Here is a 14,480-nt window from a genome sequence, read left to right as displayed (position 1 = left end):
CAGGAAACTTTGGGGAAAAAATGATGCCCTGTACTACCTCCAGACAAATTAAAACGAAATTTCTGGGGGATGTGGCCTTGGCTAGAAGTGCTCAAAAATATGGTCCATGGACCCCTGCTATTAGCATCATTGATTCATTAGTCAGCCTGGGATGCCATGACAAAATACCATAGATTGGATGGCTAAAACTATAGAAATTTATTTCTCACAGTTCTGGAGGCTAGGAAGTTCAAGATCAAGGTGCTAGCCAATTCTGTTTCTGATGAGGGTTCTCTTTCTTGCTTGTAGACAGTAGCCTGTGTTCTCACGTGGCCTGCACATGGAGACAGAGTGATCTCTCTTTCTCCCTCTTCTTATAAGACATCATCCTGCCTGTAATCCCAGCACTTTGGGAGGCCGAGACGGGCGGATCATGAGGTCAGGAGATCGAGACCATCCTGGCTAACACGGTGAAACCCCGTCTCTACTAAAAATACAAAAACTAGCCGGGCGAGGTGGCGGGCGCCTGTAGTCCTAGCTACCCGGGAGGCTGAGGCAGGAGAATGGCGTAAACCCGGGAGGCGGAGCTTGCAGTGAGCTGAGATCTGGCCACTACACTCCAGTCTGGGCGACAGAGCGAGGCTCCACCTCAAAAAAAAAAAAAAAAAAAAAAAAGACATCATCCTTATGACCTCATTTTACCTTTCTTTAATCCTAAAAGCTCTATTTCCAAGTATGGTCACATTGGGGGTTGGGACTTCCGTATGAATTTTGGGGAACAAAATTCAGTCCATAGCACTTGAGATCTTGAAAATTTTCAGACCAATCCCAGATCTACTTAATTAGATTCTCTAGGGGTGAGGGCCAGGAATCCATGTTTTAACAAACTGCAGGTGATTCTTATGTACATTTGAGTTTGAAGACCACTGACCTAAGCCAATAGTTCTTAACTTAGACGGTATATTGGAATCACTTAGGGAATTTATAAACCTTTGGTACCTGGGGCCCTATCACAGAGATTCCAATTTACCTGTTGCAGGATGCATAGTCTAGACAAGTTTTACAGCTCCTGAAAGTGAATCCCGTCTGAGAACCACTGGTGTAGAATATCTCTGAAGATCTTTGCAGTCTAAAACGGTGTATATTTTAATATAATAATATATACAAAATACATATATAATACAATACATGGTCTATATAATTTTCATCAGAAGGAGGATGATAGAATAGCTCTCTCTGTTTTGTAGCTTCAGATATGACTCACATTTGTTGTCAGTCCCTTTTCATTAATCACTTGATGACATAATGCATTAAGCAGGAACTTTTTGCGAAGTACTGTTGTGATAGTACGTTTGCTAAACATAAGCTTCTTTATTTTTCAGTAAAAATCAAGGATTTATTTGATGGTTAATGTGTTTCTACTGGATAAGACTAAATAAGGGTTTGGAGAGCAGCCAGAGGCTTATGAGACACACACACACACATTTTTTTTTTTTTTTTTCCAGAGATGGGGTCTTGCTCTGTTGCCCACGCTGGAGTACAGTGGCAGGATTGTAGCTCACTACAACCTCAAACTCCTAGGCTCAGGTGATCCTCCCACCTCAGCCTCCTGAGTAGCTGGGACTGTAGATGTGCACCATCACACCCAGCTCTCTTGAGATATTTTAAAATAATCTTACAAATTGTGAGTCCAGGAATAATTCTGGAAAACAATCTAATTATTTTGTAAATCTCAAAAAAGTTCATTAAGCCATATAAACTAAGAAGTTATGGGTATTTCTTGATGTTAAAACTTATATTCAGCCAGGTGCAGTGGCCCACACCTGTAATCCCAGCACTTTGGAAGGCCGAGGCAGGCAGATCACAAGGTCAGAGTTTGACACCAGCCTGCCCAACGTGGTGAAAGCCCACCTCTACTAAAAGTAGAAAAATTAGCCAGGTGTGGTGGCGCATACCTGTAATCCCAGCTACTGGGGAGGCTAAGGCAGGAGAATCGCTTGAACCCAGGAAGTGGAGGTTGTGGTAAGTCGAGATCATGCCACTGCACTCTAGCCTGGGCAACAGAATGAGACTGCATCTCAAAAAAAAAACAAAACCAAAACAATAAAAAATCAGTTATATAATTTTAAAATCTCTTTTGATATTAGAATATAAATGGCTTTATGATAAAAATTATAGATGTCATTTTCCTCAAATTTTACAATAATAGTTGTAAAAAATGTCATCTTAAAAAATGTATCCCAAATCATCAGAACTCTGACCAGTGAATTTAATTGTGATGCAGTCAGCACAAATATTAGCACATAAAAGCAGAAAACTCAACTCATTCATAGTTTTTCTTTTCTCCCGAAGGCACACAAGCCATTAAAAAAATTTTTTTTAAATGTCAAATTCATCACAGGAATAAGTAACTAAAGAATCAAAATTAACTATCATCTTTAAAGTGCTGGGGCTTAATAGGAAAGTTATTAAAAGTGGTATTTGAGCATTCGACTTCATTAGAATTCTTTTATGGGCCGGGCGCGGTGGCTCAAGCCTGTAATCCCAGCACTTTGGGAGGCCGAGACGGGCGGATCACGAGGTCAGGAGATCGAGACCATCCTGGCTAACACGGTGAAACCCCGTCTCTACTAAAAAAATACAAAAAAATTAGCCGGGCGAGGTGGCGGGCGCCTGTAGTCCCAGCTGCTCGGGAGGCTGAGACAGGAGAATGGCGTAAACCCGGGAGACGGAGCTTGCAGTGAGCTGAGATCCGGCCACAGCACTCCAGCCTGGGCGGCAGAGCGAGACTCCGTCTTAAAAAAAAAAAAAAAGGCCGGGCGCGGTGGCTCAAGCCTGTAATCCCAGCACTTTGGGAGGCCGAGACGGGCGGATCACGAGGTCAGGAGATCGAGACCATCCTGGCTAATACGGTGAAACCCCGTCTCTACTAAAAATACAAAAACTAGCCGGGCGAGGTGGCGGGCGCCTGTAGTCCCAGCTACTCAGGAGGCTGAGGCAGGAGAATGGCGTAAACCTGGGAGACGGAGCTTGCAGTGAGCTGAGATCCGGCCACTGCACTCCAGTCCGGGCGACAGAGCGAGACTCCGCCTCAAAAAAAAAAAAAAAAAAAAAAAAAAAAAAAAAAAAAAAAGAATTCTTTTATGATGCGGCCAAGGTGGCAACCTTGTCCATACTAATGTCACAAAGGGACTGAGAGAGTTAACACTAAATTGTTACATTCACTCAAATATTCATGCTCTATTTAAAGAGAGATAATGGTGTCACCTTTATTTTCAAATCTTTCAAAAACTAGCTTTTGAATAGTTTCCCCATGTTTCAATAAGTAAAATTACCAGGAAATTACAAACGAAATATTCAAGATATGACTTTTTTTTTTCCAGATGCAGATGCAGAGAAATATTCCTTCCCTTTAAATTTTTTTTTAATTTTAAGTTCCAGGGTACACATGCAGGATGTGTTTTGTGACATAGGTAAACATGTGCCATGGTGGTTTGCTGCACCTATCAACCCATCACCTAGGTATTGAGCCCAGCATGCATTAGCTGTTTTTCCTGATGCTCTCCCTGCCCTGTCACCCACAGGCCCCAGTGTGTGTTGTTCTCCTCCCTGTGTTCTTATCATTCAGCTCCCACTTATAAGTGAGAACATGCGGTGTTTGGTTTTCTGTTCCTGCGTTAGTTTGCTGAGGATAATAACTCCATCCATGTCTCTGCAAAGGACATGATCTCGTTCCTTTTTATGGCTGCATAGTATTCCATGGTGTAATATTCCTTCTCTTAAAGCAAGTTTTTAAGGAAAACATAATTTTGTGGGGAATCATTTGAAAAGAATGTTGCCATATGAACTGTGCTTTCTTTGGATGCTACTAAGAATGACTATGGATGAAGCTAACCTAAGAGATCTTGCCTCACAAGTCAACAGATGCCATTTTGTGAGTAAAATGAGCTATATCAACACTTAGAACAACAGATGAGCTAACATGTGCTTGAAAAGTAAAGGAAGTATTATAGATTCCCAGTTTGTAATAATAATGCAAAGCCTATCTGTTTCCACTTAACCACATCACCTGTCCTATACACTGTACTGAAATTAATGATCTCGATTACAGTTTTCTGAGTGTGAAAGAATAATACTAACTTTTCTTTGTCCCTGATCTATCAGCTGTCGTTCTCTGAAATTTAAACCTAGACAAGAAGCTTCTAAATTTTACTAATATTAAAACAGTATTTGCCATATACAGGAAACAAAAGTTATATAACTACAGTAACTGAACTAAAATTATAAATAGGAAGAAAAGTATATATAAATTTGATCATAGATGGTTGACAATTACTAAAATCCTTAAGACTTATGATGACTCCCTTTTCTAATCTCTCTACAGTTAAAAAATAATAATATGGAGATTTAGAAGGAGGATGTTGTGAAAGATATCATATATGCAAACCTACAAATGCTTGTATAGTAAGTGTTCCCTATTTAGTGTAGCATGAAATCATAAGAATTGTCATGTACTCTAATAATCTATTTCTGATAGTTCCCTTAAGGCAGATTTTCTTCAAACCTTTTCTTTAAACTAAAACTAATATGGATAGGCAGATGATAAATAGAAAGCTAGATGATAAAGATATAGAAATATGAAAGTTTCACAAATCAGTGTTTCTATTTTTTATTTTAGTCTATTTCATTAAAAAAGAAAGAATTTGATCAACTAAATAGATTTCAAGACCCACTAATAGATTGCTACTTGAAACTTAAAAACATTGCAGTGAAGTTACTGTGTATGTGTAGAGAGATACTGTTCATGTTTACTTTCAGAGTTTAAGGGTATAGACCTCTAAGAACTATGAAACTGAAATAATGACTTCTGAATGCTTTCTACATAGTCTGACTGATAAACACAATAAAGCATCAAGAAGATGGCTTGATGCTTTAGCCAAACAAAAGGCAAAAGTAGAGCCAACTTAGGCTGGGCGGGTGGCTCAAGCCTGTAATCCCAGCACTCTGGGAGGCGGAGATGGGCGGATCATGAAGTCAGGAGATGGAGACCATCCTGGCTAACACGGTGAAACCCCGTCTCTACTAAAAAATACAAAAATCTAGCTGGGCGAGGTAGCGGGCGCCTGTACTCCCAGCTACTTGGGAAGCTGAGGCAGGAGAATGGCTTAAACCTGGGAGGCGGAGCTTGCAGTGAGCTGAGATCCGGCCACTGCACTCCAGCCCGGGCGACAGAGCGAGACTCCGTCTCAAAAAAAAAAAAAAAAAAAGAAGTAGAGCCAACTTTGATTAAATTGAAAAACCTTGTGGCATTTAGAAGCATGCTCATATTGGCAGGAGAAGGAAACTGTAGCAAGTAGATAAGGTTTAAAGCAATACACTATCTTTGTTTGTCCAAGGACCAAGTAGCTCTTCCAATAGGAAGATCATATGTTTATGAGGCACAACAAGAAATTTTGCAGTAGTTAACAGTTGTAAGACACCAGAGGCTCCCCACAGCCTAGAAGCTATCAGCTCATCAATGAAAAGGTCCACCTGGTTGATCCGGAGTCTTCAGTTCCTGTCACTGGGAAGGATACTTCCAAGAACTGCATTTTCTATCGTACACCCGGCATATTCTGTCACCACCTTGTCTTAGATTTTTATTAATTAAAGCATAACTCTTCCCCTCAACAAGGCTCCATTTATAAATAATTGTATGGCACTAGTATTTATGCCAATGTAGGCTGCAGTCTGCTATTACAGATGGTACTGATATTACATCTCCAAACATGACATTTTCATTTATTACTATTCACAAAGTGAATGTCATTGCCCTAGATCTCTATAATCAGAAATAGTCAATAGCAGAAAGAAACAAAAAACAAACAAACAAAAAATCACCTACAAGTGATGTAGGAAAAAGAGTCATGATCAGGAATTTTTGCTGCATTGGATACTGGGCTTTGAGGAAAGGCAAAGAAGACTTGCCTGCCTTCTTCCAGCAGCAAGGATTCAGCTAGACAGTAAAGGACTGAAATTAGAAAGTATTTTTGTGACCTGTTCTAAGAAATCATTACAAAATCAGATTTATTCACATAGTCTTATTTGCCTGGGGACATTTTAATTTATCAGTGACTTGGGTTAATTACTCCCTCTAAATTCTACACTTGACAGCTCAGCTTAAACCTGAGGCATTCAGAAGGAAATACATCAAAATGCAATACACACGGGCCGAGCATTTCTATGCATCTGCACTGACTTTGAACAACACACACACACGTGCCCATGGATTTTAAAACATTTTGGGACATACATGCATGAATCTCAACAGGCTGGGAATCATTGGGGAAAGTAGATCCTTTGAATGCACCCTTCAGAGCAGCAAATATTTCTGTGGCAGGGGAAGTAGTTTCTAAATATTTTGGATGCTTACCAATAACACTATTAAAGTTCTCACATATTTTATTAAAAGATGAGAAAGAAGAAAAACTATTTTTGGCTTAAAAAAACGGTTATATAAGCAAGGCTCTGCTGATGGCATCCAAAAAGATAACTTGTTTTTATGGCTAAAGGGCAGGAGCCAGGGAGGGGCTCATCACCCATCAGCACTTGATCCTTCTAACTAGTACTGGAGAAGAAGAAACATTGTTCCCTGGAGGCAGAGAAAACCAGAATGTTAGTAAACGTGGAGGTGGGAGAAATATTACTAGTGAGTGTCACACCACTCAAATAAGTAGAATTTATTTTTTGGAAACATGTTAGAAAGATACTAAGGCCTCACTAAAACCATAGCTCCATGTGGTTTAGGCAAAATTAATAATATGAGATGGTGAAAAGAGGAGGCATCTGCTTAAGGGCATGACTATGGTTCTGTAGTAATGAATTTGGATGCCTTAGTTATGCAGACAGAATCTGGTGAGCAGAGACTACAGCAGGGGCTATGAGTGGTGAGGCTTTCTATGCCTCAGAATTGTAGGAATCCTAAAACACTCGGTGTGGCTGCTGTTGCCCAAGATGAGCAGCATGGGAGGGAGAAGCTAGCATTGGATGGAAATCTAGAGTTGTGGGATTCGGGAACATCCTGGCTCTACCAACAACTCAGGTTACCAGAATAAGTCACTTTACCAATGGGGTGCCTGTTTCCTCATTCTCAAAGTGAGAGAACTGTTTCATCTACAAGATTCCTTTAACTTTAAAATTTAATGACTCGGCCGGGCGCAGTGGCTCAAGCCTGTAATCCCAGCACTTTGGGAGGCCAAGACGGGCGGATCACGAGGTCAGGAGTTCGAGACCATCCTGGCTAACATGGTGAAACCCCGTCTCTACTAAAAAATACAAAAAGCTAGCCAGGCGAGGTGGCTGGTGCCTGTAGTCCCAGCTACTCAGGAGGCTGAGGCAGGAGAATGGCGTAAACCCGGGAGGCGGAGCTTGCAGTGAGCTGAGATCCGGCCACTGCACTCCAGCCTGGGTGACAGAGCGAGACTCTGTCTCAAAAATAAAATAAAATAAAATTTTATGACTCAAAGTTCCTGAGCTATGGAACTATGCCTTCTAGATCAAAGTTGTCCAGTAGAAATATAATGTAAGCCATTTATGTAACTTAAAATGCTTTATTGCCACATTCAAATATGTTTTAAAAAGGTGAAATTAGGTCTTACAATACTTTTATGTAACCCCCTATGTCCAAAACATTATCATTTTAATGTAAGTTTTTGAAATCTTGACTAGCTATGCATACTTCAAGTGGCCAATAGCCACATGTGCCTAGTGGCTCTATCTACCATATTAGATAACATAGCTCTAGGCAGTTATGTAAAGTTCACAGGATGGGAGCAGGAGCTACATTTCTCTTTGATACTCTGAGCCATAGTTCCAAAGACTAGAACTATTCACCAAAATTACTAGAGGAATTTAAAAATGTCTGAGACCCTCCCCACCCTGATTCCTTGGCCATGGATCATGTCTTATATCTCTCTAGACAAATCTGAAGTGCAGCCTGTCCATGCCAGTCTACAGGACAGTGTTTCAAAGCCTCTTCACTGAGCTAACAGCCTTCATGCCATTCAGGGGTGGGTTGAATCAGGGAAGCAATAGTCATGTGGTTAGCATCCTCTTCAGGGATCCTCCAGATAGTTATTGGAAGAACTAGGTTTTGTCTAGTATGTGAGCTGGAAGATTTCAGCACTAATTCTATGACACCATAATTGTCTTGTTATTGAAGGCTATTTAACTTTTTCAAGTTAAAATGTATTAAAGAACAATGAGCTAATGTAAAACAAAGGAGGTCAGATTGCACTTTGCCAGGATGTGTCCACTTGTTGCCTTGATGGAGCTGCAGCTGTAGTTACAGATCTACTTTTGAGCCTGCTTAATATTTGCATTGTAGACTGGTTGTGCATAATCTTCCTAGGACTGATTCTCACCTTTGAGTGTCTGCAGTTTAGTATTAACAGACTAGTTGAGATCACATATCAAATTGAGGAGTCCTATAATGCTTTTATTTTACTGACATGAAAGAAGCGGGTATATGTATTGGAAAATTCCCTTTTAGATTTCTGAAATCGTTTAAGCATGGACAAAGGAGGCTATTGTACTAGGGCAGAAAACAGAAATTAGGCTAAATGAGCCATAGCCAGCATTATCCTAAAAGGAAAGGAAATAGGAGTCTGTGGCCCAACTGGAGCAGAACCTTAAAAGTATCAGCTGAAAAACAATTGGTAAATAAGTAGTAACCTGAGGCTCTACAGTCTGGTCATACCTAAAGTGTTCAAATTAGAAAAATGTGAAGGTTTGAGGAAGGTACACAGAAATAGTCTCATACAATGCTGGTGGAAGTATAAATTGGTACATTCCTTTGAGAGAGGATTTGGAGGACAAATACAGGATTTGGAGTAACAAATCTTTAAAAGGTACGTAAATTTGCATCCAGCAATTCCACTTCTTAGAATATATGCACATACGTGTGAAACTGTATGTATGCAAAGTTGTTCAACATGGTGTTGTTTAAATTAGCAAAATACTGAAAACAACTCAAGTGTCCAATAATAAACATGCTTAAATGAATTATGCGTTAAGTATGTGTGCCTTTATATATGTATGTGTATATGTGAAAATGTGTAGTGTGTATTCTATATGTGAATGAGCACAATGGAATTGACACCAGTGTCAAGTTTGGAGTATTTCCATGGAAAGCACATTTCATTAAAAAGCCAATTACAGATTATTATGTAAAACCTGTCACTATTTTATTATAAAAGGTAATGTAACCAAAAAATATAACTACAGCAAAAATTGTGGGAAAATAAACAGAAAATTATAATTTTTATATAGATGGTATAACAATGCAAGTAATTTTCATTTCATTTACATAATTATGAACATAGATTTCATGTTTCTGCCCAGTGGGGTCTGTTTTCAGATTAGACCCATTCTGAAGATAAATCATCTCACCAAAAGCTGAAAAATACCATCCTTTCCTTAGATGGGAAGAGCAAGTTTCTTGAGCCCCTTCCCATTTTGACAGAGTTGTAACTGAAGTGCTTGTAAGGCCAGATTGTATGACAATTCCATGAGCTTCCTGGTTCCCTTACTGTACAAACCCTCCACCCACTCTCCCTTAAAATAACTCATGCCTTTTGAGACAGCATGAGGGGGCAACTCTGTTTCTTATACCAGAAAAAAAAGCCTGACTCAAGAACAATGACTGGCCTCCAGAGCAGTTGTAACGTCCACGTGAGGTTATGTTGTCTAAGCTCCTAGTAGCACATAACATACAACAGGCTTTCAATAAATATTATTTACTGTTCTCCAATCTCCTTAAAAATTTTTAAAGGGATTTTCATCATTAGATTTATATAGTCTGGGTCAACATTTACTTAACAAATCTCTAATCCTTGCCTCATATCTCAAGGACCTGAACTAATATTATTATTTTTTTCTTTAAGAGAAAGACTGTATTTCAGGAAATATTATATCCAAGTATTGCTCTAGATATAGGTGTACTTTTGCAAGCCATCTGAAGTCTAAATTCTTGAAAGTGTCATATCACTCTTTAAAAGTGGATGGCATTATAATTCAGTATCTGAAGACTGCTAACCTCTACTCTAAAATATTTTCTAAGAGTCTCAGTATATGACATAGGAGTATGTTTAGATTGATTATAAGGTTTTTTAAATTAAAAATAATTACCAAATTGTTTTACATCAGCCATTAAAGCTCACAAAAACCAAATATCTTTATAGACAATCTCTCACCAAATGAGAACAGTTATAAAATAAGCTAGATATCTGTCTGAATCCCCTTATGTGACAACGGATAAGTGTCCAGTGGTTGGAGCCAGTCAGATCTATGATCAATAACAGCTGTACAATGTATTTGTTCTAGAACCTTAGGCAAATTTACTTAGCCTCCCCAAATCTCAGTTTTCTGGGAATATCAATGCCCCGTCTTTTGAGAATATAAGGATGAAAGACAAAGAATGCAAAGTGTTGAACCCAATGCCAGGAACTGTAAATGCTCAATGGTGGCTAGTATTATTATGATTGAAACAAAGTTTATTTAAAGAACCTTACTGACAAACATTTATAAGATTTTCTGGAAATTAAGAGGACATTCATGAAGAAAGATATTTATTCCAAGTAACTATCTATGACATAAACAGATTTATTTGGAATACTACAAAGGAAAATATCCCTTAATTTTCCACCCAATATTACCTAACACACACATGCACAATTCCATCATGACTACTCCCCCTTAGCAGTTGTTTCATTTTTCCAGAGCAAAAGTAGGACATAAAGTTCCTTCTCCTGAACCACAAGTTGGAGGTCATCATCAGTTCATTTGGAAAAATAGCCCTCAGTGTTTACACACACACAGACCCACACACACAAACACACACTCGTATGGATATTTGAACTATAAATTAGTAAAGACCTAGATTTTAATAGTTAGCTAACATAAATGAATGAGGTAGTGGGGAAGCCCAACCACTTACGATGACCACAAGACTCATATCTCTCTCTTACCCTGTTATGGGACTATTAAGTCCCTGATGGACTTGTCTGACAAACACATTACACAGTCATACAAATCATTCATTCTGGAAGAGAGAAAGAGAGAGAGGGAGGAGGAGGGGAGAAGGGGAAAGAAAGGAAAGAAGGGAAGACTTCATGTGTGGGGCATGTACGTGGGGTGGGCTGGAAAGCTAGGTGAGTTTTGGAAAGCCTATTTTTTGCCCACCCAGAGCTTGCCCAGACTTGCCCTAAGGCTGTGTTGCAAAATGGGTAATGATTTCTCTGCCAGGTCTGTTATTGGAATGAGTAAAGTCTCAGACCTAACATTTTTTTTTTTCTTGGCCATCTTACTCCTTCAACACAAACATCTGAGGCTGTGGTGGTTTTAAGTATGCTCCTCAAAGCATCCCAAAGTTCCTGTTTCTTATTTCTCAATTTCTTGATGTTTACTATCCAGTTCAAGAGCTACTGACCTCTGCCTCACCCAGCACTAACCCTGTGGATTTTAAGTCCTTATGCATTTGAGAACCACTATTCCAAGCACAATTAACCTCCATTCAGAGTCTAGAAATTAGGATCAATAACCTATGCAAATTCAGCACCATATTGAGAGATTCTTCTGGAGCAGGTATTTTATCATTTGAGGAAGCTTGGTGTTCGGAGAACCCTTGTAATCAAGAGAAAAAATGATTCTGACCAGCCATTTCAGTTGAATTGATTCTTGGACACAGGAACACGGTAAGTTAAGGTCTGAAAGGATTGGTTGTACCAAGGAGGCCATGAGTAGATATATAGAGAATAGTTGATTAGCTCACACAAATATATGGAGAGTGGTGATTCTAAAAAAGTATAAACACTTCAAATCAAGAAATGTTATAGCTAGGCATCTAATTGGTTCCTTTCATTTTATATATTTACAGGCAGAACTGAGTTTCAGAGATATTAACTAACTTTTCCAAGGATTTGAGCAGAGACTGAAATGAGCTTTGTTTACAGGCCAGTGTAACCAAGGAGGTTACAGAAATTAATAAGGATTTAATATCAGGACTTAAATTTCCCATAAACTAAAGAGAACCACTGTGGGATAGAAGAACTGCAGTTACTAGAAAGGTACATGATAAAACGTAAAAGACAACTCCCCAGGTTCTACCAAAGTTGGGATAAATCTTCCTTAAAGCCTTTGTCACTATTCATAGTTCACCAGGGTGCTTTCTGATTACAAACTGAAATTCCTAAATTCTCTGAGTTTAGAATTGGAATACTCTGATGACAGAAAAGACTATTTTAATCAACAGAGACTGCTTATTTGAACTAAGTTGATTGAGTTTCTAAAATCACTTGCTGAGGACTCCGAATTCATGAAAAACAATCCAAGATGGTCAATATCCCTTATGCTTTTTTTCCTCTTTGCAGAACATTATTAAACATTTCATTATTATGTAGCTATTTTATACTGAGGTACAAATAATAAAGTTATTTATAAATAACAAACATCACTATAACAGAGTGGAATAGAATGTAGTTGTGATATATTTCACCAATAAAAATATAATCAACTATAAAGATGGTTCCTAGGAATTTAAATGTTAATGTTACAACTTAGCATATTTCTTAAATAAAAAAATGTTTTAAGATGTGAAGAAGTATCAAGTTCATTTTTTATCTTCTGCTGTACTCAAAGCAGACCCTTTGTTTTCTCTCACAGGTACCAGCAAGGGTTACTCTGTTGCTGCCAAGAGATTTTGGTAAGAGACAGCCAAACCGAGTCAGATGACTGTTCTGTTAAAATAAGAGTTTCAAGACTGTAGACTCATGAGATGGGGATTCAGCGAAGGAAAACATTCCCATCTCTGTTAGAGGAAAGTTATAATGGCATTGAACTATTTGGAAGAAAAGAGAAAAGGAGACAAAGAAGCAATCTTGCTTAATCACAACAAATGTTCTATTAAACACTATGTAAAAACAAACTATAATAGCAATAATATTAGTCAATTTGGGAGCTTTTAAACAAAACATTCTTTTTTAAGACTGTAAGTTCTACGTAAAATAATATAGTGCAGAACAGAGACTAGAATATTTCATAAAACAGAAGAACTTTCAGGACTTTTTTCCAAAAGGAAGATATGCCAGGAAAATCTTTATACAATTAAATAGTCTATGTTCGTCATGTCTAAAGGCATGGAAAACACCCAAAAGCTATTTTTTTGTTACTTGGAGTCAGATTATTTGGTACCATACACGTTTAGTGAATATACTTGCATGGAACATAACTCATCTTTGAGAATATCATCATAGCAGTCCAGACTTGCCTGACCTTTAGAGAGCCAGATACTTTTCTGTCTCAGGAATAGTCTTGAATATCAGAATTACTAAATGAGTACAAAACAATGCCTGCCTGACTCGGTTTTTTGCTACCTCAAAGAATAGACAGTTGTGTCAGTTGGCCTTTTTTTATGATTAATGGGGTAATGATGCTCCTGTTTAATACCTTTTCCTGAGATAATCTGGGTAGAAGCTCATGACCCTGCAAATTCTAAATTTAATTCTCAGTTTGCGTTACTCAGAATTCACTAGAGTAAGCTTTTGTGATATGAAAAGAAGAGATTCAAGTTCTTTTCTCTGAAGAGTTCTCATGTAATCATGCTTTAAAAAAAAGAATTTATTGCCACAGAAGTTAGAAGTAGAAGATTTCCACTCTATGGGGAAATAAGTCAGTCCTAGAATGATGTAGACCCATGCACATTGATCTTCGTACTCTTCCTCAATCATATCATCTTGAGCAGTTTTTATGAAGGCATAAGAAATGGCCTGATCACTTTTCAGTTTTCTTACTATCCTCTTATGAGATAAATCATTTTGACATAGGAAAAAAGCAAGATATAAAATTTAAAAATGAAACTAGATTTGAGCTAATTAGTCTCTTAAAATTACAAGGTCAGATTCCTAAACACTATAAAAGGGAGTAGTATATTTAGATATTTTTAAAAAAATATCTTGCATGTAAACATGAAACAGAATTAATATATAAGTGATTTTTTTTTTTTTTTTTTTTTGAGACGGAGTCTCGCTCTGTCGCCCAGGCTGGAGTGCAGTGGCCGGATCTCAGCTCACTGCAAGCTCCGCCTCCCGGGTTTACGCCATTCTCCTGCCTCAGCCTCCCGAGTAGCTGGGACTACAGGTGCCACCACCTCGCCCGGCTAGTTTTTTGTAATTTTTTGTAGAGACGGGGTTTCACCGTGTTAGCCAGGATGGTCTCGATCTCCTGACCTCGTGATCCGCCCGTCTCGGCCTCCCAAAGTGCTGGGATTACAGGCTTGAGCCACCGCGCCCGGCCATAAGTGATTCTTTTAAAGATAGTAAGTGGTGAGCTTTTGGTTATGGCCAAGTGAGGAGACAAATTCTCTCTGTAAAAAGCAACTATAAAGCTGGATAAAATTGACAAAAACAATCATTTTGGCACTCTGAAAATCAACCAAAGGCATACAACAACCTGAGAAGCATTTAGGC

The 14,480-nt window shown here is 38.6% G+C and overlaps 1 pseudogene; it reads left to right on the top strand.

Moving 5' to 3' along the window:
• Nucleotides 1–14,480, top strand: part of LOC117096966 — a 37,792-nt pseudogene that overhangs the window by 10,132 nt on the left and 13,180 nt on the right.

Source organism: Trachypithecus francoisi, unplaced genomic scaffold (assembly GCF_009764315.1).
Source record: "Trachypithecus francoisi isolate TF-2019V2 unplaced genomic scaffold, Tfra_2.0 Lachesis_group15, whole genome shotgun sequence".
In the NCBI taxonomy this organism is placed as follows: Eukaryota; Metazoa; Chordata; class Mammalia; order Primates; family Cercopithecidae; genus Trachypithecus; species Trachypithecus francoisi.
The sequence above is the reverse complement of the archived record's forward strand: the minus strand, read 5'-3'. Positions and strand labels throughout refer to the sequence as shown.